Genomic DNA, 20,845 nt, shown 5'->3' on the forward strand with positions numbered 1-20,845 from the left:
ACAGGTTGAGGACTACTGCTCTACAACATTCGGATCTCATATTATAGCCCTGTCTGCATATAATATTAAAGAAATGGAGATATTAAAGAAATGGAGATATTAAAGAAATGCGACCATGTAGATGCCCTGTTGTTGTTATTGTTGATATTGTTGTTGTGTGTGACTTTGAGTTATTTCAGACTTCTGGTAACTCTAAAGCAAACCCATCACAGGTTTCTTAGCAAAATTTGTTCAGAGAGATTTTGTCTTCCTCTGAGGCTGAGAGAGCATAACTTGCTCAAGGTCATTCAGTGGATTTCTATGGTCAAGCGGGGGCGGGGGGGGGTTCAAACCCTGGTCTCCACAGTTGTACTCCAACACTCAAACTATTATACCACATCGGCTCCCACACTGATGCTGCTGGCTCCCAATTTTCCTGATCCCTAACCTGCCATGGCCACAAAGAATGATGAGAAATGCAGACCACCAACATCTGGATACATACATTCCCCATCCATGCATTAAACCATGGTTTAATGAAGAACTGGACACAAGGTACACAGGTCAATGATGCCAATATACACAGCATCCCCTCCAATGTCTCCACTTACTGATGTAAGAGCAGAGTGGGAGAAGTGGCAATAGTTTGTCTGTGCTCAAAATCTCTAGGTAGAGCCAGACTCAGTTCTCCTCTCCTGAGCTGAGTGCAAACAAATTCTGTTTATTTATTTACATTATTTATATCCCGCCCATATCAGCCCGCAGACAACTCAGGGCCTTATCAAGTATATTTTGCAGTAACTGAAGTAAGATGAGGACAAAGGAGGAAAGTGAGAGAAGGAGAGAGAAACTGGGCCATTTTAAAAGCACCTGAAAAATGGGACCACATGGGATTAATGGGGACAGTAATCTATCAGAAGCAGCATATATATATATATAGAGAGAGAGAGAGAGAGAGAGAGATGTGTGTGTATCAAGGAGTGAATGGGAAATCCACGAGGTCAAAGGGAGAGCAAATGCCAAAAAAGCCACAACACAAAGCACTCATAATTACGTGGCAGAGTAAACACATATAAAGCAATCAGAGTGATTGTTCACAAAGAAGTATGGATGATAACACAAACATCCTGGCCTAGGTGAGTCAATTGACACAGGTAATGGGCAACCCACTTTAAATCAATGAAGTTGGAATCTGCATGAAAAGAGGCTTCAGGAAGAAGACACACAATGCAGACATAAAACTCTGCAAGAGAGATCAGCATGGGGGCACGCTGTGAAATTTCCCCAAAGAGATGAAACAGGGACAGTGTATTCATCTCTAAATTTGGAAGTGTGTGTCAAATCTACTCCCGATTTTATCACATTTTCTGAGGCGTATGAGAGGTTTCCTGGTGCTAAACCATTCAGAGGTTCAGCACTGACAGAGCTAACCAATTCAGCTTGGAAGAGCTGCAAGAGGAGCAAAATGAAGAGTGGATTTGCCACCCCTGGGATAAAGCCTCCGGCAAGGAGGACTGAGCTGCCCGGGTGTCAGAGGAGGCTAGGGCAAGAAGAACACGGAAGCATCAAATCAGTCTTGAAGGATCAGTCCACGGATACTTCTAATCCAGCATCCTGCTTAACGGAGTGTCTATCTTATCTTGCAGGGCATGAAGACAATCTCCTTCTATGGCTGCTGCTCCCTAGCAACTGGCATTTATGAGGAATACTGTACCTGAACCTACATCCACCTTGACTAGTAGCCGCAGATAGACATAATCCTCAGCAAACGCCTAATCCCTCCCAGGTAAAAGCATCACACTGCAGCAAACTCTGTAAGTTCATTATGTGCTGCATAAAAAAGGTTTCTGTTGTCAGCCTTCAACCTCCTTGCAAACTTGCTCTGGGTGGCTCTTGCTTTCTAGCATTATAAAAGGAAGGAAAAACTTCTCTTCCTCCACTTTTTTTGCAATGCGTATTATTTCAAATGCCCCAAACATATAGCCTTATATTGCACTCACCTTTCTCTTAACTAAAGAGGACCAAAGAGCTGCTAGGCATGCCTCCTCCTTGGTTTTTGTGGCAGGTCTTTTCAACGCCCCTTAATATAACTACACTATCAAATTCAAAATGCAGCAGTCTGAATCTTAAACATTATTCCACATGTGCCTGCAATGCAGATTTGTATAAGGGTATTACAGAAGTGACAGTTTTAGTTTCTCTCTCTTTCCTAATAATAATCCCTCACACTGAACCTGCCTCTCCCACCACTGCTGAATAGCAAGTCAACATGCCTCTGTTTTTTCTGGACACCATTTTCAGAAATGTTTCAATGCACTGAGAGACAATACAGGCAAAAGCAGGATTTAGTAAAGGTTTTTTTGTTCTTCTGTTGCCAACTTCTTACAGAATCTCCAGCCAACATGATAGAGAAAAATGTGAAGGTATCCAGATACTATCACTGCACAAGGTTGAAAATCATACTTCTTTGAAATCACCAGCTACACCATTATCTCCAAGCTCCTAAATCATCATTAAAATGCAAACTACAATAAAGGTAAAGGTAAAGGTTTCCCCTTGACATTAAATAAGGTCGTATCTGACTCTGGGGTGGTGGTGCTCATCTCCATTTCTAAGTCGAATAGCTGGCATTGTCTGTAGACACCTCCAAGGTCATGTGGCCAGTATAACTGCATCAATAGGTACCACAGAAGTGGTACCTATTGATCTACTCATATTTGCATGTTTTCAAACTGCTAGGTTGGCAGGAGCTGAGCTAACAGCGGGAGCTCACTCCAGTCCCTGGATTCAAACTGCCGAGTTTTCGGTCAGCAAGTTCAGCAGCTCAGCAGTTTAACCCGCTGTGCCACCAGGGGGCCCAAAGCAACACAAAATTTGCCAATACTTTTTCTATTTCTAAGATGAAGATGCTAGAGTGAAATGATAGCAATTCCATTCGGTGGCACAATGGCAGGACTGGTAGGACTGCGGACCAAAAGGTTGGCGGTTTGAATCTGGGGAGCAGGGTGACCTCCTATCTGTCAGCTCCAGCTTCCCACGTGAGGACATGAGAGAAGTCTTCCATAGGATGGTAAAACATCTGGGCACCCCCTGGGCAACGTCCTTGCAGAAAGCCGATTCTACAGTTTCATAAGTCTTCCTGACCCACACACAAAAAAATCCATTCGGAGGACAAACCTGCATATACCTACTTAGAAGGAAGCTTCATAGGGTTCAATGGGATTTGCTCCCCAATAGAATTTTAATATAACTCTTAAGTCTATTCTGAGGTTTTAAATTGGAGGAAATTAAGGAAATAAATATAATCAAATATAAGTCTACCACAGCAGAATTTTGTTAGCATAATTGTCATCAAATGGTTTACTGAGAGGGAAACGAAGGGATGCCTGACATTAATAAATGGTGAATGTTTAGAGAATTGAGACGAAGCCCCACTTGTTCATTACCTGAAAGAATATTCTGAGGGTGAAATAATGAGTTGCTGTTATTGTTTTATAACGCATGTAACATATCCAATGACCCTGCTACTAAACAGTGATTCTTGCCATTTTACCAGAGCTTGCTTGCAGATCAACTAAGACTACAGATTTAGCTCAATGCTGGGAATATATAGCCCAACCATTGAGGTGCTAAAATTAACAGTTAAAAAGTGGCACCAGAGCTCAGGTCAGTCGGTTATACTGATCATAGAGTTCACAAGACAGACTAGGATCAGAAACTGTCTGGAACTGCCCAAACATGACAGACAATTGGACAGACATAGGTTCCTTCACTTTGCAACCCAGGAATTAAAGCACAGCTCCAAAAATGAGCCCTAGAAATCTAAAGCCCTGGTTTATGTTTGTGGCAAGCTTCCCTGTCTCCAATTGCTTGGACCAAAAAAAAAAAAAAAAAGAAGGGCACCAGCCTAGAAAGGAACTAAACCACATGGTTGCTCCAGGTACTTTCCCCCCCTCTCTTTTTTTCACTATTCAACAATATTCACCTACACTTAGAAGGCAGCCCAGGGACCGAGGTTTTCATGAGTAAATACTGAATCCCTAGTAGGGATTTGACAGTCATGTGCTTCCCCAATTTTGACACCATGCCGACTCCTCACCCTCTCATAAAACCACTCCATTTAATCTCCGGTAGAACAGGGAGACCACAGAACCTCAAATAACATGCCAGAAATACTCTAAGCCATCTGGAAGGGAGACGCTAACATGAATATTACAAAAGGGCTGATAACATGAGAAAGAGTTAAATCCCCCTCTACATTACTTGGCTTTGTTTTAGCCCTGCTACCCACCAAATCCCATTTACTCATATGTATAGGACTCTCTTATTCACAGATTTGATATCCAGCATTTTACTTACCCGCACTCCAAAAATGATTCCCATTGGACGTGTTTGTGGGCCCTTCTAGGTCCTCCAATGCAATTCCTACACTATGCTTCTGGCACAAGTATAGTCAACATAGAAGATTCACTATTATCCATGAAGGGTCTAAAAATGTACCCCCACAGATATGGACTTGTATATCTCAAAGGGAACAAATACAAGGAGAGAAAGGGGTACTATGGCACGAAGGCTTCGGCGATATGCAAGGGACTGCATTCATCGTTCTATTAATACTCGTGGGAATAACTTGGCCAATGAGTAGGCATAGGAACAACCCTGCCGAGTCCCAGGGCAAGCAGCCAAAGGTTGGTTGAGAGCTAAGTGTGGGGCGGGGGGGGGGGGGGGGAGAGGAGAGAGTAGGGCACAAAATGAAGATATGATTCTCAAGCAAATTCAAAAGCACTGGGGCATCCTGTCTCTTTCTTCTAAGGAGCACTAAAGCTTTATCTTAAAATGGAGCATGGACTCCGAAAAGAGTTAAATCTAGGTTACCTCGGGGAGAGAGGGTGATCTCTAAATAAAATATTTATTATTATTATTATTATTATTATTATTATTTTAGTGACACAAAAACATAGTATGTCACAGCAAATGAGATATATATGCTGGGTTTCGTATCACAAAATCACAAGTCGAATACTTCTCAAGCCTGTGTGATGTATTTTTAAATAATGCTCACAGATTATTATTATTGTTGTTGTTGTTTGACATAACAAGATTAGTGCACAGCAAACAAGATCACTATGCTGGGTTTGTATTTGATCACACATCAGTCACTTCCCAACTGTGTGATGTATGGGCAAATAATGCGTGCAGATCCAAGTAGGGTGGTCTTTTGCAGCTGACAGATAGTAATTTTGTTAGCACTTATTCTTTTTAAGTGCAGGCCAAGGTCTTTAGGCACTGTACCCAGTGTGCCAATCACCACTGAGACTACGTTTTGTGTATTTTCCATCATCATTATCATCATCTGAAATGTTTTTAAGCCAATTGGGAACCACACTATAAGGACTGGGCAGAAAATACTCATTTTGGGCAAAGATGCTGTGCATCCCAATGCTTCCACAATAATGCCGGTCCTTATATACTTATTTATAAGCTGACATCATGTATAAGTCAAGGAAAAGATTTGGGTCAGCAATTATGGATTTTGATTTGACTGGTGGATGAGTTGAGGGTCATTCTGTGGAGAGGTGAAAGCACATACTCCACCTCATGTGGCCAGTCATCATCCCCAGCTGCCCTCACCATTTCTCCACAACGGGAGAGTGAGTAGAGGGGGTCACCGTGCTTCTTTTAGATTCTCCCAGGATTTACTATTCTCTTGCCTTTTGCAATACTAATCAGAGAAGAGGGTGCTTTCTCTTTGCTAAGAGTTAAGGTACAGTTCTCACACTGACTCGTGGATAAGCTGACCCAGTTTTTTCAGGTTGATTTTTTAACTAAAATTTCTACACTTATACATGAGGATATAGGATAACTCCAGGGGTCACTCTTAAAATTCCAAACACCAGAATTAGGAGTATATATCAGTACTTGTACGTATGTGTATATGCTTGCAACAGCCCCTTCCAGCACCCAGCAAATGTTGGTAGCAATCCAAGCACTTCCTGCCTGGGGATAAGAAGGGCTACAGATGGACTGGGGAGTGCTGACAGATGGTAAAATTACAAACTCTCCCATTTTGTTAAAAAAAAACCCTCTAAAGAACTGTACAGTCTAACTAAAATTGTTCAAATTCTGACAAAGTAGGAAAACCTTAGGCATCGAATTACCCAAGACATTCCTAGAAATGAGGTGCCTTTTCCATCAGACAACATCTATCCCAACTCTCTTCTTGTTGTTAGCATGGGCAGACTGGATCCACTAGAGTAATTCAGGAAGTGAATCAAAGATTGCCAGCCCCTGACAACACTGGAAACTATTTATTTATTTGGGTCTTATCTTGAATTAAATTATTACATGAACAATGCTGGAAACTCAATAGAAGGTGGAACTCAGTCTTCCACAAGAGGAAGTATTTTTAGTTCTCTGAGTTGGGGCACTTCTGATTAAAAGCTGGTGAACCAGCAATATAGTCCCTCCAAGGTGGGCAGCCAACAAATCCGAACCACGTCCCTTGTTCTCAAACACACGTTCCCTGATTCCAAGTTGGCCAGTCGGCACACTCAACAAAAAGTAAGGTTAAAGGTAAAGATTTTCCCCTGACATTAAGTCCAGTCATATCCAACTCTGGGTGGTGGTGCTCATCTCCATTTCTAAGCTGAAGAGCCGGCGTTTTTCGCAGACTCCTCCAAGGTCATGTGGCTGGCATGACTGCATGAAGCACTATTACGTTCCCACCGGAGCGATACCTATTGATCTACTCACATTTGCATGTTTTAGAACTGCTAGATTGGCAGAAGCTGGGGCAAACAGCGGTAGCTCACGCCACTCCCCGGATTCAAACCTGCAACCTTTCAGTCAGCAAGATCAACAGCTCAGCGGTTTAATCCACTGCGCCACCGGGGGCTCCTAAAAGTAAGGACGGACTCAAAGCCCTAGATGCTGATCACTAGTCGAAAAACAGACAATAATTTCTGAATGTCGCAAGGTAAGTTATTAAGGGACCAAACGCCTCTGAATGGTCCACTTCCCATCCCTGCTCCCAAAAAAAAGAACTGAACAAGCAAACACTAGTAACCGATTGTATTTTTCTTCATCATATTCAAACAGCAAGATGAAGACCCCAGTACAGCACTTGTAATTCATTTGCTTAAGGAAGAACAAGGTCCAAAGTAAGCGTAATGCATCCTGGAATGTTTGGCTGTTGAAGGCAACAGCTGCTATCTAGCCCTGAGATAAGCACCTCTAAATTTTGAGGATGATATTGTGCTCTCAACATTTTTAACCCATGGTCCACACCAACTCCTCCTCAGACCCAATGGAATAATAAGTGGGAAATGATGTAAAAGCCAGAGCTTTCCTTCCCATGCTGAAGAGGGAATCCACTGTTCATTGACGGTTTTTTAATATCTGCTGGATAGGGGTCCCTTCCTACATCTCCAGATCCTTCCCCCTAATACCAGAGGTGAAAGATTTGCAGCACATCAACACATAAACCTGAACTCTCAAGGAAAAAAACCATAAATTTAGCCAGAGTTTCATTTCTGCGTAGGGGTTTCAAGAACATGCTCTTTTTGATGGATATATTTTAACTTATTTTAATTCTCTTGATGGTTTACTTAAGACAGCTTTGGTGTTAGTTTAACTATACTGCAACTTTTGTATGTGTTTGGTAACGTGAGATGTTATCTACATCTATTTCATTCTCGGAAGCCTCCTTGAGTTTAGGTCTGGGAAAAGGGCAGGATATAAATAAACAAAACAATAATTTTTAAAACTGTGGTTATTTACGAAAACTCTCAAGTGTTCTCTCATACTCTGCTCCTGAGCGGAGAAAACTTGGCGACACTTGGCAGACTGCAGAGGATGAATTAGAACAGCAGCTCATTAGGCTGATGAGCTTTTAAGAGACTGGCCAAGAGAATACTCTTAGGGCACTTAATGCCATTGTTATTGTCGCTGATGTGGGCCTTCAAGCTGTTTTCAACTTAACAGCTACCCTATCATGGGGGTTTCTGGGGCTGAGAATGTGTGACTCACCCAAGGGCACCCAGTGGGTCTCCAAGTCTAGGTGGAGAATCAAACCGTAGTCCAATACACAAACCATTACATCAAATAATTCCTTTACACTGCTAGAATCTAAGCAGGTCTGTTGGCCCATTGCTGGTGAGGGAATGCCTATGATTTCAGGAAAGCTACCCTGAGCTTCCCAAAGGATGACCATCTTTTGGGAACAGTCAATAGTATTTCAGTCTTGGACTAAGGAAAGCTTTTGCTGTTGTTAACTTCCACTTATGGAGATCCTATGAATAAGTGACCTCCAAGTCATCCAATCCTCAATAGCCCTGCACAGGTTTTGTGACTTTCTTGGATGAGTTTATCCTTCTGGTTTTCATTTTTGCTCAGCCACAAAGCTGCAACCTCAAGTCCATCCATCTGAGTGGCATAACCTTCTTCACAGGGTTGTTGTAAGTAGAAAAAAATGGGACACACTGATCCCAAGCTCCTCAGAACATGGGAAAAGATAAAAGAAAGAAGCATATGACAAAATGTCATTAAATTAAACAAAACCAAACTCTTTATAGTTTGATTAGCTGCTTCAGTATATATTGAACTACTAAGGCTCTTTCCTTCTGAGCAAAAAAAAAAAAAAATAAAAATCCAATATGCCCTTACATTGGTTAAGAGCAAAGCAGACTGCTGAAAATGCATTCTAGTAAACTTTAAATAGGAAACACAATTTCCTTTGAATAAAGGTAAACATTTCCCCTGACATTAAGTCTAGTCATGTCCAACTCTGGGGGTTGGTGCTCATCTCCACTTCTAAGGCAAATAGCCAGCGTTGACTGTAGACATCTCCAAGGTCACGTGGCCAGCATAACTGCATGGAGCGCTGTTACCTTTCCGCCAAGGCGGTACCTATTGCTCTACTCACATTTGCATTTTTTGAACTGCTAGGTTGGCAGACGCTGAGGTTAACAGCAGGAGCTCACCCCACTCCATGGATTCAAACGGCCAACCTTTCAGTCAGCAAGTTCAGCGGCTCAGCAGTTTAACCCACTGTGCTACTAGGGGGACCTTCCTTTGAATAGCGGTGGATAAAAATGGAAATACTTAAGCTGCACGTGATTCTCTCAAAGCTGTGTTTCCAGCCACAAACCTTATCGTTCTGTCCAAAAACAAAAAAAAGGGGGGGGGGCACAGCAAATTATCTTTCAAATTGGAGGCAGGGAATCCCCACATTTCCCACTGTTTAGCATTTAAAAGGCTTTTCAAAACCAAAGGTAGTGTACCAGCTACTTCTGTACGTGCTTTTCATATGTTTACAGTCCATGCAGCCCACAGTGCATTAAAGAATCAGCAAACTGGTCACCAGACTTGTCAGTTACCTATCCCTGCCTTTACAGTCCCATCAAAGTCCAACCGTACATAACAGAACCAAGAAAGCTTTGGCTTTCCAGGTGTTGCTTGGACTTCAGTCCCTCTCACCCTCAAATGATGTGCCAAGAACGAGGCAAAAGGGCCGATACTGTTCAACATGGGAGTGGTGCACTGTTCTTGTAATACAGTTTCTCAGCGAGCAGTAAAACCAGCCCCTTTGGACTGACGTTCAGCTGCAAGGAATAAACAAGTTGTGGGGTAACTCAGTTGGATCGGGCATTGTTTTTAGTGATGCCAGTTTTATTTTTAACTGCCTTTTCTCCACCCTGAGGCTAGTAGGGCCTGGATGGAAACCAATCTAAAATAAATGTCTCATCAAATCCTCTGTCTCTATTCTGACCAACCAGCAAGCCAAGAACAGGCAAATCAACAGCCCACATCCCGTCTCCATTGCCTCTACCACACTTTAGTCAAATATGCATCTCTTTGTTTTTAAGTCAGCTGCTACTTCTCAGAATTGGAGCTGCAAGTAAAGGGTTCACTATAATATTACGGTATATTTCCTTATGTTAAGGGGCTGCAATATCATGCTTTTGCCAGAATGGCAGCAGATGGATGCCAATGTCCCTCTTGAGGGTATCATTCAGGAAGCACATGCATTCTCTAACCCCTTCCAACAACAAAATAACCAACCATATTTTGTCTTGGTACATGAATTTACAATCTGTGAAGTTCTTTCTGGCATGCAGTGCTAAATGTCTTACAGAGCAAGCTTTACCCAACTCTGCTTTTTCCAGATGTGTGGGACCCATCATCTCCAGCTGGGTTGATGGGAGTAGCAATGCAACACATCTGGAAGGCAACTGACTGGGTTAGCCTGTTTTTGAGAATACAGTGCTGCCACTGACAAATATAGGAGACAGCCATCCCTACAATGAACAGGACAGCTTCAAGGTAAGGGCCATGATTTATTTTGTGCCACTATACAGCACCAAACACATACTGTTGCCCCAAAACAGACACAAAAACGACAAGATGATCACATGAAGGGTGGGCGGCAAGCAGCCAAGAGCTGTAAGAGGAAGACAAATGGTCAGTATTCACAACAAAGACCTGATTGTGAACAGAGTTGTTTGGGTTTAATTATGAAAAAAAGTTCAAAACGATGGCCGAAAAGTGTCCCAAAGGCTGTGCCAAGAAAAGCTGAAGCCTGGTTGTGCTATTGAAATTAAGCAAGTTAGTGAATAGCTGTCTATTTAACATAATTTATTGTTTTAGCCAAGGGCAGAGAGAGGGCAAAGTTGCTCCAAAAGGGAATGAACAGCCTGCTTTCTAACAGGCAACTCTACCAACATCCACCAGCTCCAAGCAGAGATTCTTCACTATAACACACGCTCCATTCTCGAAAAATATGGGTGGATTAAAAACTGCAATGATTAGGATCCTCAATGAATTACTTTTAGATACTCATTGAACAATATTGGGCTCAATTAATAATTGGACCCAAAGAAAAGTAGAGAAAACACAAAGAGTGCATGCCGACGTAGCCAAAAGGGAAGAATCACACGTTGCCGCCACATAAATTACAGTGCTATACCAATTAAGTTTACAGAAGTCATAATTACGAAGATAAGACTTGTTCTCAAGCATATCGGAATAAGGATCATAGTCTTAGCTACCATTACCAACCTGTAGTATGTCATAGTTTAGGAACCATTCATAGATTCCAATTCTTATGAATGGCAGAGATTCTGAGATTCTCATCAGGGTTAGCAAACACAAGCCTATCTCCATTAATAACATAGATCTGCTTCTTGGCACTGTTGCTGTAACAGAAAATTTGGTACCAGAGGAGAAATACCATGGAAAGAAAGATTCAGTAAGCACATATGAAATAAGGGGGGGAAACTGGGTTAAGGAAGCTCTGCATGAATAAACAAAAACATTTGGTTCGATAAGGGATAATACCACAATTCCATCTTTTTTATCACTACTCACCAACAAAAATTATAACTTTTTAGCCTTGGAGATTTAAACGGAGCATATTTAAATGAGTGAGTATACCTGACAGATATGCTAATTTCACTAACTAGGAAAAAATGCTGCTCCACAAGGAATCATCTTGTCTCTCAATTCTCAAAAACCAAACTTTACCTTGTGATAGCCTTCATAGAGTAGCAAAACTATATAGAGTAGCAAAAGGAGGCAATTTTGCTGTTACCACCACTAGGATCCCAGCAGAAAACATCATTGCAAATGTCAAAGCAGCAATTTATTGCCTCACCAAGGAAGAAGTGGAGAAAGTAAGAGGAAAAACTGTGAGGATCCTGAGATAGGCAAAACTTCACCCCAGCAACAAAAGAAAGAAAGAAAGAAAGAAAGAAAGAAAGAAAGAAAGAAAGAAAGAAAGAAAAGTCATCAAAGACCTCAACTCAGATCTGGAAATTATCATTCTCCCAGCAGACAAGGGGAATACTACAATAATAATGAAAAGGAGGGAATATTTCTGGAACATGGCCATACAGCCTGGAAAACTTACAGTAACCCAGTAATTCCGGCCATGAAAGCCTTTGACAACATAAAACTTGATAATGTTCACATTTTTGCAAAGCTGTTCAAAAGCCTTGAATTCATTTATTTGGTTTTTTCCCCATGAAAATTGATAATTCTGACTGAGTCATTTAAGGTCTGCTTTAGTCTTTCAGGTACCTTCTGAGCAACTAGAGCCTCCCTCTGTATGAAGCAATGGTACCATGCTACCAACAGTACGATATCCTTAATCTGAGCTTCAGGTCCAGTAAGCCTTCCAGACATTGCTTGTGCCTCATCTGTGTTAATTCCAATGCAATCCATGTCATGAGATATTACAAACTTATTTAAGCTCTTAAATATTTCGTCAGCTGTAATATATACCGAGGAAATGGGACAGTAAGTCTTCAAAAATATTTCTTTGATGCTCATACCTAATGCTTTTGTCCAGTTGCAGAGCAAAATAGGAGGACATGTGAAATCTTTCTAATAACCATTTCTAGATATTGGCTAAAAACTGTCAATGCACTTCTTAGATGTTTAATTTAACAAAGACTTTAAGATCAATAGCAGCTTTCTGGTTGATGCCGAAAACATGTTTTTGAAGCAGGTGATAGAAGTTCTTCAGCTATTGCAGTGGGTCCCCAGGTGTTTTGGCCTACAACTCCCAGAAATCCCAGCCAGTTTACCAGCTGTTGGGATTTCTGGGTGTTGACAGGCCAAAACATCTGGGGACCCACAGGTTGAAAACCACTGAGCCATTGTGTGTGTTTTCCAGTATTGCTATGTGTTGAGAAACTTCAAATGAAATCCTCATGGCAATGTTGTTACAACCAGCTGCAGGTTTGATTTTTTACAATTTTCTTACTTTCCCAAAGGTCCCACACCTTACTTTCGAAAAAAAAGCTCTTTGTAACATGTCCTTTACGTTGAGCATTGAGGCGTCTTGCCATTTTGATCACTTTCTGGATGCTTTGGACAACACATCATAACATAACACACTCTGTGGTACTTGCTTCTTCCAAATCTGTAAATGTGATGTTAATAAACAGTTACTCCTTGCTGTAACGGCATCACTTTTTAAGACAGCTGAAAGAAGCTAGATTTTACTTTGAATAAGATGCGCCCTCTTCAACATGGTCAGGATTTTCACATTTCAAATTCAACCAGTGATCTATCCTGAGACTCAACAAAATTGTATTGTTGGGAAATTCAACTATGATAACTTTGAAAAGGCACTTTAAAAAAAAAACAATAACCAATGCATTTGTTTACAGAAATCAAAGAAAAAAACATAACAATTTTCAATAACCCGGGCTTTAGCACAGCTAGTAAATCACCAGAAATGATAGGATCTACCAACCAAAAGATTGCCAGTCCAAAGCCCTGGGTCAGTGTGAGCTCCCAACTGTCAGCCCAGCTGTTTACCTAAGCAGTTCGAATACAGCTTGAGCTGTGAGTAAAGAAATTAGGTACCGCTAAAACAAGCAGGAGAGGTATTTTACGACACCATAAAGAAAAAGAGCAAAAAATGCCCAGCGACGAAAGGAAGGAAGTCCTGATAGCTCTTTGTCATAGAGGATGGGGCGACAGCACCCCCCTGTGGCTAGATTCGGGCACAGCCTCCAAGGTGCCAAAAAGCTGGAAGTTGACACAACATATCTCCTTTCTGTTCTGTCCTGTCTATCCAAAACGGCATTGAATGTATGTTGTGTATGTGCAATGTGATCTGCCCTGAGTCCCCTTGGGGAGATAGGGCAGAATAGAAATAAAGTATTATTAATATCATTACCATTTTGTAGTCTGCCCGAACACATATCGTGACTGATGCCAACTCTATTTTGTGAATGCTGTCTTCCTTTAATTCATGGAGGTGTTTGAAAACTTTGTTGACACAGCTACATAAATCTGGAAAGCAACAGATTTCAAGAATATGGTGGTGCAACATGGACAATGCCAGAGTTCAGTACAAGTATGAAGGCGGCTTGTGGCTGTATGTGGGGAAGAAAGAAACTTCATATGCATGCTCTCGCCCACTCAGTATCATTCACTTGCACATTCACACCATGTACACAAGTAGTAAGAGCTGAATGCCTTTTTCCTATCAGTTACTTTCATAATTGTTTGAGATGCACCTGTACAAATGATGTCTCTTGCTCTTTCAGATCAACCTATGTCCATCTCTTTTACTTTACTTCATTTTTTCCTTCCTATTTTTACTGTAAAACTTCATAACATTTCTTTTAGCCTTTGTAGATCTTCTGTGAGAACATCATGGGCAATTCGGGATCACCGGTAAAGAAACACTGGACTAGAGCTGAATCCTTGCACGTATATGTTCGGCATTGAATTTTGCCATGTTCATGTTGGAAACCCCTTTAAGTCCTCCCAGGGGTGAGAAAGGTGGTATATAAATACAATAAATAAATACATTTATTGTATTGTCGAAGGCTTTCATGGCCAGAATCACTGGTTTGTTGTAGGGTTTTTCAGGCTATATGGCCATGTTCTAGAGGCATTCTCTCCTGACGTTTCACCTACATCTATTGCAAGATTCCTCAGAGGTTATGAGGTCTCACAACCTTGGAGGATGCTTGCCATAGATACAGGCAAAACATCAGGAGAGAATGCCTCTAGAACATGGCCATATAGCCCGAAAAAACCAACAACAACCCAATGCATTTATTCACTCAGGCTGCATTGCATTGCTTACTACAGAAATGCTTCTGCAACCCATAGTTTGTGCTTCTTCATCATCCCTCATCCCAAATCTGATGCTGCTAGAAAAATTCTCATTAGATAGAAAGCAATGATAAAAAGTGAGACTGGGGGGAGGCATAAAAAGACATTGTAAAAATAAATTTCTTTCTCAAATGTTGTGTTAACTGAAAAATACTTTTAAGTCTGGAATAGGCAACTGGCATCTACCCAGATGTTGTGGAATGACAACTCACAACAGTTTGAGGCAACACTGATAAGTAGGAATCTTAGAATCAAAGGATTACAGCATTGGAAGGGATTGCAAGGGCCATCCAGCCCAGCCCCTTTCTGCTATGTAGGGACACACAATCAAACCCCTCTCCACAGATGGCCATCCAGGCTTTACTGTGAAAATTTCCAGAGGAAATTTTCACCACACTCCGAAGACATACATTTTCTGCCGTCGAACAACTCTTACTGTTGGGAAATTGTTTCTAATGTTTACGTGAAATATTTTTCCCCCTGCAATGTGAATCCATTGTTCCATGTCCTCATCTCTAGAACAACAGAAAACAAGCTTTCCCCCTCCTCAATCCAATTTTCTGGAGGACCATACTTTGCCTACCCTTGAATTAAATCTATTCACACGGCACAGTAATTTCACAATGCGTAATGCCCCTATGAAAAGTTGGGAGACATAGTTTGGTAAGAAGCAGTAGAGGAACCCTCCAGTTGCTCTTCTAGAAAATACCAGTACCAGAATTCCCTAGCAGTTGAAGTGGAATCATAAAGCTCTAATTCTGCAGTGTGAACGGGCCCCTGTGTGCGATACAAGTTCTGAAGCAGTGCTTAGAGAGCATACTTGCTGGGTGATATAGGGCAAATGACAGCATCCCATTATGGCACCTTGCACACAGCTTAATAAAATCCCACATTATTTGCTCTGAACTGGAATATATGGCAGTGTGGACTCAGATAACCCAGTTCAAAGCAGAGATTGTGGGGTTTTCTGCCTTGATATTCTGGGTTATATGACTGTGTGGAAGGGCCCAGAGTTTCTCATCTGAGCACCAAAAGCATTCGCACATGGTTAAAAGGAGATATATCATGACACTCTAAAGAGTTAATGAAACAGAACAAAATAGGGAAGTGCATTACATGTTGAAGATGGGCATCCAAAGACCTCCCTGAAGCATGACGTTTGCCAATAATGCAATCCTAAGGATGTCTATTCAAAAGTCAGTGCTTCTGAAGTCAACATAACTTTTTCCGAGGTAAACCTGAGCAGGGCTGCAGCCAAAATGCCATTGCCAAAAATGGCTATATGGATAATCAAAAATAGCACTTGAAGTCTGAGAAAAGAATGTCTTTCTCTATACATGGCTCACTTTCTTACATCTTCCTCAGAAATACATATGTCAACTGAGCCAAGCTTCAGTTCTTAGGGGTGTTATTTTGCAAACCACTAAATCGGGGCCGGTGGAACTGCTGGTTAAACCACTGAGCTGTTGAACTTGCTGACAAAAAGGTTAGCAGTTCAAATCTGCAGGGCAGAGGTGAGCTCCCACTGTTAGCCCAGCTTCTGCCAACCTAGCAGTTTGAAAACATGCAAGCATGGTTAGATCAATAGGTACCGCCCCGGTGGGAAGGTAACGGTGCTCCATGTAATCATGCTGGCCTTGGAGGTGTCTACGGACAACTCTGGCTCTTCGGCTTAGAAATGGAAATGACACCACACCCCAAAGTCAGACATAATTAGACTTCATGTCAGGGGAAACCTTCACCTTTAGATCTGTGCCCACAGTACATCATGATCTGGATTGTATGGGCTGAACTGGGATATATTGTAATGGTCGTTAGAACGAGGTGGGGCTAAAGGGTTTTTCAAACTCAGATTCTACTTGCAGAGGAAACTGCAGCAGGATAAATACAAGATCCAGATAAAAAGTCATTTGACCAAACAAAACAAAAATCCTACCCCTTTCTTCAAATCTGAGGAAATATATAATACAGAAACCACCCCAAAAAATCCCAAGAAGCGAGAAAAGTTAGCAGGGTTGGATTCAACGGCAGCACTGTTTGTTTGCTTTGGCCAAGCTAAGATGTCACTGCAGTTTTCTTTCTCTGCAGAAGCGTGCTGTGACCTGGCATCGCTGCCAACTCCGCCGAGCACCAGAAGCTGCCGATCCAGGGCTAAGTTGGCAAAGGAAAAAAATAAAAATAGGATGCCAGAGGAAAGGGCATCTCAGTCAGGACTACAACACCTATGGATTTCACAGCTCCCTGAGGAATGTGCACACACCCCTCTTCTTAAGGGAGCAGCAAAGGAGGATGAGCCGCTAAAACGCCAGACTCAGCATAGCAAACGGCAACGAAGGGGAAAATCATTGCCTTCCAGGGAACTGTGATTGCAAACACATATGGGAAAGATCCATTTTCCAACATCCCACCCCACTCTCCGCCCCTCCGGCTGGCATCTGCACCAAACAGCTCTCTGGGGTGAATCCCATCAGCAGCGATCCCCTCCAAGAGGCACGCCTGGTCCATGCCAACCTTGAGGCATCGTCACAGGAGCCATTTGCCACCCGCCGGCGGAGAAGGAGGCGCATTACTGGCCGCACACGGATGCAGCACTGCGTGAAGAAGAGGGGAGGAGATGGGGCCCCCTCCTGACACTCCCATTACATCACCAGGCTCCCAAGCAAGAAGGAAGTCATCCTTGCCAGGTCTTTGGGGCAGAAGGTGAGCAAAGGAGCTCCCATCCCTCATCTATCATCTGCAGCAGGAACAGCTGGAATTCCTCAACAGAGAGACCGAGAATCACCTACAGACTCCCTGCAGTTTCACCTCTGGATTCCTCAACCTTTTCCCCCTCCCCCAGAGCACGCTGTAATCTTATCCTACTGCCCATATCTTTGCACAAAGCTAGAGGTGGGAGAAAAGAGGGAAAATATAAAACTTAAAGTGGAAGATGTAAGAAAGAGATGCAGCAAGCATGAGGTCAGGCTATTGTCCATTGCTTCTCCAATTCAGCTCCTAAAGCCATAAGAAAGATATGTTGGATGAGGACAAGGGGGCGGGGGGGGGGGCAGATGAAAAGTTCTCCATATTCACAGGCAAATGGTTAAACCAATGAGGAGAAGAGTCCTCACAAGAGAGATGTTCAGTGTGTGTTTAGGTCCAAGAATAGAGTAACAAAAGAACAATATTGGTGGGTTAAAGCAGGCCTGAGCAAACTCCAGCCCTCCAGGTGTTTTGGACTTCAACTCCCACAATTCCTAACAGCCAGTAGGCTGTTGGGGATTGTGGGAGTTGAAGTCCAAAACACCTGGAGGGCCCAAGTTTGCCCACGCTTGGGTTAAAGGCATAGAACGAGGAAAGCCATAGATGCCGCCAGCAAGAGCAAGATCTCTACCCAAGACATGTCCAAGGGAAGGCTAGAGCAAAGTGAAATTATTGGGTGAAAACAAAGTAAAGGAGAGATGCCAGCAGCAAGAGAAATGTCTCTTATTGGGAAATGTGCACTTCTGTATCCAAGGCGAAGTAAATCAAGGCAAGTTAAGTACAAAAAAACATGCTAGTAGCAGGAGCAATGTCTCTGTATCAAAGGCAGAAAAAGGGGGGGGAGCAATATTGTTAACTCAGGCATGGGCAAACTTCGGCCTTCCCTCCAGGTGTTTTGGACTTCAACTCCCACAATTCTTAACAGTCTGCTGTTAGGAACTGTAGGAGCTGAAGTCCAAAACACCTGGAGGCAGGGCTGAAATTTGGCCATGCCTGAGTTAAACCAAAGGTAATAGATGCCAGCAGCATGAGCAACGCTTCTTCTTGGGAAATCTTTCCCTACCTATCCAAGGTTAGAGCCAACCAAGCCCTCTTCCAAGCCAAAGGCCAGAACACAAAGCAAGGCGCAAGAAAACCCAATGGCAAGACCAGACCTGAACACAGAGCTCTCCCAGCAAGTCCAAACAGAGATAAAGCCTGTTTCGGAGAACCCATCCAGCCCTAATTCATCAGCAAGAAGGACTGAATGCCCAGAAAGGTCCTTGGTGGTCCATAAAAGGCCAAGGCGGAGCGTGGAGCCTCCAGCGCCCAGCAGTCCAATGGCAGCAGTAGCTCTCAGTAGAGAAAAACAAAAGCATGCAACACATACAAAAACAAATACATCCATCATGTTGTGGAAGGCTTTCATGGCTGGAATCACTGGCTTGCTGTGAGTTTGTCAGGCTGTATAGCCATGTTCCAGTAGCATTCTCTCCTGACGTTTCACTTTAATCTATGGCAGGCATCCTCCGAGGTTTCAAACCTCAGAGGATGCTTGCCACAGATGCAGGCGATACAGGAGAGATTTTCAGAGGTTTCAAACCTCAGAGGATGCTTGCCATAGATGCAAGTTTTTGTTTTGTTTTTTGTTGTGTCAGGAGCTACTTGAGAAACTGCAAGTTGCTTCTGGTGTGAGAGAATTGGCCGTCTGCAAGGACGCTGTCCAGAGGACACCCAGATGTTTTGATGTTTTACCATCCTTGTGGCAGGCTTCTCTCATGTCCCTGCATGGGGAGCTGGAGCTGATAAAGGGAGCTCCTCTGCGCTCTCCCTGGATTTGAACCTGCGACCTGTCGGTCTTCAATCCTGCCGGCACAAGGGTTTAACCCACTGCACCACCGGGGGATATATGCAGGTCAAATGTCAGGAGATGTCTCAGAGGTTTCAGACCTCTGAGGATGCCTGCCACAGATGCAGGTGAAACGTCAGACGCAGTTTCAAACTTCTGAGGATGCTTGCCATAGATGCAGGTGAAATATCAGGAGAAAATGCTACTGGAACATGGTCATACAGCCTGAAAAACTCACAGCATGCCAAACATATCCATGAACATTAGGAAGAACTTCCTGACTGTGAGAACCGTTCAGCAGTGGAACTCTCTGCCTCAGAGTATGGTAGAGGCTCCTTCTTTGGAGGCTTTTAAACAGAGGCTGGATAGCCATCTGTCGGGGGTGCTTTGAATGCAATTTTCCTGCTTCTTGGCAGGGGGTTGGACTGGATGTTCCATGAGGTGTCGTCCAACTCTATGATTCTAGGTCTGTAATGAGGAGAGCACACATTCTCAAAAGTGAAAAGGGCTGCTCATTTAAGTGGCTAAAGGATAGAATCATAGAGTTGGAAGAGACCTCATGGGCCATGCCAAGATGCAGGAAAATTGCATTCAAAGCACCCCCGACAGATGGCCATCCAGCCTCTGTTTAAAAGACTATTCCTGTTGTGTTGGGACAAATAAACAAAGCCGAGGGGCTGGAGTGGGGAGCGCATGGCTCCCTCTCAGCCAACTCTTGGCTCTCCCCTTGAGGTCCTTTGAGGTCCAGTGTGGAAAGGGGGGAAGGGGGCACTGTGCCAAGCAATCTAACCGAATCAGGAGCAGGTTAAGAGGGTTAAATCAGAGAATTACAAGCCCTGGGCGAAGTGTTACATCAATAGGAGGAAAGCAAGCCTGCTTTAGAGAGATTTCAGTAATTAATGAAGCAGAGGGAAAGCTACAGGCTGGGGATTAGGCAGAGGCCGGAGCAGATCTCCTGCGTGGCTCCAGGAGGGGGAGGAGGGAGGGAGAGAGGGAGAGAGAGGGAGAGAGAGAGCAACCCAGAGCAAAGGTGAGGAAAGAATCCCTAAGGAGGGGTCAGAGGTCACGCCGGATCCCCCCCCCCCCCCTTCCCTGCTCTGCCTGAGGGAACCTCTTGCCTTCTTACCTTGGAGGCGGCGGGTGTGAGGGAGTCCCAGTAGTCCTCGGCCATGGCCGCCGGCACGGGCCGCCTCTGGACTGGGCACCGCTCAGCCGCCCATGGTGGCCCACACGCCCGGGCTCCTCCTCCTCCTCCTGCTCGGCTCCTCCCCGCTGCGCAGGCCCCCCCTCCGCACGGGCCGCCTCCCGCCCTGCGACTGGCCCGCGCCAACCCTCAGGCCGGGCTTCACTCGCCCCTCCCCTTTGGGCCGTACCATTCCACACACTATTTTGAGGGGGGAGCGAGTCGGAAAAGCCGGGAAGCGACCACAACCGCCGCTCTTTCCAGCTCAAATAAAGGGAAAAGAATACGATTCGGAACCAAGCCGCTTCCAGATGTTTCCAGAAATATTAATTTGTATGAGGAATATAATCGAGCACCCCTCTGTTTCATTACTCTTGGTAGAACCCCGGGTGTACCATTTAGCGATATTTGGAGGGGGGAGCTGCAAAAGCTCGTCTTGTGTTAGGCCTTGAACAATACTCGTTATGTATAAA

The 20,845-nt window shown here is 43.6% G+C and overlaps 1 protein-coding gene across 5 annotated transcripts in view; it reads right to left on the bottom strand.

Annotated features, from left to right (window-relative positions):
* The window catches only part of CDK16 (cyclin dependent kinase 16), a 75,538-nt gene extending 55,030 nt beyond the window's left edge, over nucleotides 1-20,508 (bottom strand). For 2 of the 5 annotated variants that reach the window (XM_060762777.2, XM_067464301.1), the window contains exon 1: nucleotides 20,316-20,507. The gene's annotated coding sequence lies outside the window, so the exon portion shown is untranslated. Of the gene's footprint in view, nucleotides 1-4,338; nucleotides 4,527-20,315 lie in introns of those variants that run through there. The other 3 variants (XM_060762778.2, XM_060762780.2, XM_067464302.1) reach the window with 3 other exon arrangements.
* Between the last annotated feature and the right edge of the window lie 337 nt (nucleotides 20,509-20,845).

The sequence above is a fragment of the Anolis sagrei genome, chromosome 2 (assembly GCF_037176765.1).
Source record: "Anolis sagrei isolate rAnoSag1 chromosome 2, rAnoSag1.mat, whole genome shotgun sequence".
Lineage (NCBI taxonomy): Eukaryota > Metazoa > Chordata > Lepidosauria > Squamata > Dactyloidae > Anolis > Anolis sagrei.